Below are 2168 nucleotides of genomic sequence, written 5' to 3'. Positions count from 1 at the left end.
CCCTCTTATTTTCTTCTTGATTTTAATGGACTTCTACTAACTGCTGTAGTATTCCTAAATGATGACGGATTTATATGAGGCAAAACTTTGATCTCAGGTCAAAGTGCGCTTACAAGTGTGACACCAATCCGTATTGTTCAGCTAAAGTTGTAATATTTTCTCTCTTGGAAACCGAAAACAAGTAAATAATGCGACATGAAGATCTTTGAATATTCGTAAAACGAAGGATTTATAGAGCAGTATGGACCGTCGTTAGTTCCTACTTTCAAATCGTTTACACCTCAACGCTCCATTTTCTTTCTTTAGATATAATGGATTAACTGCCTTGAGTTAAATTCATCTCTCTGTTTTGTCTGTTTTTATTTTTCTTTGCCTTGATTCCGGCTTGAATGATACACAATTGGTTACGTTATTGACATTTTATACCTTAAATTTTCTGCCTTGACAGCTTTTTCTATATTGGCGCCGCTTTCCACCTCCAAAACATAACACACCTCGATCCTTGATTAAATTTTCGGCTCGATCAAACGGATGTGTCTAAAACGAAGACCCAAAAACGAAGACCGAAGACCTAAGACCCTGTGGTCTAAAACGAAGACCTACTGGTCTAAAACGAAGACCCAGAGAGCAATTTTGTCGCGCGACAAGAGCTGCGATAAAATCGTAGCAAAATTGCACTAAATTTCGAGCATGTTCGAATTTGCGGCGACAAGGCTGCGATCTGTCGCGCTACAAATCGCAGTGAAATCGCCGGCTGTTCACACGGGCGATTTGCTGTCGCCGTAAAATCGCCGTTCGATCGATATCAAAAAATTACGATGAGGTGTCTTTATTACTTCGCTATATACTGTCCTCATCATATTAAGGCGCAAATGTCAACTGTGCGTGACTCGAAAATTTATTCACAGCGTGCAAAGGGAAAGACTGTGTTACACTGTGAAATGTTTTGTGCAACTTGTCTCGCAATGTTTTGGCGACATTAAGGCCGTTTATACGAGAGAAAATAAGCCGCGGCTTACTCTGGCCGCGGCTTACATAAGACGCGAAAGGAACCATTTATACGAGTACGGCTTATATTAGACGCCAACTGCTCGTTAAATGGTTCACGGCTTAGTTCGCGGCCAGGTTGTACTTTTAATAAGCGTAGATTTAAAATCAAAATCGGCAAACTTACGCTTGCCGAGGTAGCACAGACATCGAGCTGCCCCGCAATCTCCAGCTCGCTGCATATGAGCAGGATTTGTTTTTCTTTTGGGGGGCTCCACACATTTCTTTTTTTACATGAATCTCTATCCGCCATTTTCCACGGTGTAAATGTAAACAAAACTCATTTTCCCGCCATTGCAACGCTCGTCTCTTGGCCGTGAAGGTCTGGGATATAATTGAAAACAGAGCATGCGCAGCAGTCCTTCACGGCTTCAGCAAGCCGCGGACAACGTTTGAGTGCATTTATACGAACGCTTTCACGTCCAAGGTAAGCCGCGGCTTGGATAAGCCCATCCCAAAACCCCTCGGCCAGGATAAGCCGCGGCCTGAGCTGGCCTTGGGTTGAATAAGCCGTGAACATAGATTTTGTACCATTTATACGGGGTGTTCGCGTCTTATGTAAGCCGCGGCTTATTTTCTCTCGTATAAACGGCCCTATTGTGGCGGGACAAGTTGCACGAGTCAATTTCACAGCCTTTCCCTTAAGCTTTGTACCCTCGAGAGCACCCTAAAGTATACTTTGCCATGAGAATTTCACACTGTTGAGGTTATTGTCTTTGTTTTGCTATAAATTCATTACGCTCAGTTCAAAAATCTGCAAAAGTGGAGCATTTACTAGATGTTTAGAATTTAGTGCTGTTACAGTATAGACAAGTTTTACAACATTGTCCATTGTTCTTGGGACGAAAAGAACGTCTTTTTTCACTGACCTCATCAGCAATAACGAAGGGATATCACACGGCGTAAGTAATCCGAAGTAATCTTAGTTCCGATGAAAACGCCGCACCACTCGTGCCGAACCAAAGTCAACAACGTTCAACTTTGGAGCGACGGCTGATTCAGACGGCGTACTTGCGTCGAACTTAATTCGGGAAACAATTTTCGATGGGAAAATATGCGTTCCGAATTCAAGAACTCTGTCCAAATAAAAGCTGTGACTAATATCTCGATGTTCAAGCAAT

The sequence above is a fragment of the Porites lutea genome, chromosome 2 (assembly GCF_958299795.1).
Source record: "Porites lutea chromosome 2, jaPorLute2.1, whole genome shotgun sequence".
NCBI lineage: Eukaryota > Metazoa > Cnidaria > Anthozoa > Scleractinia > Poritidae > Porites > Porites lutea.
Note: the sequence above shows the minus strand (reverse complement) of the source record.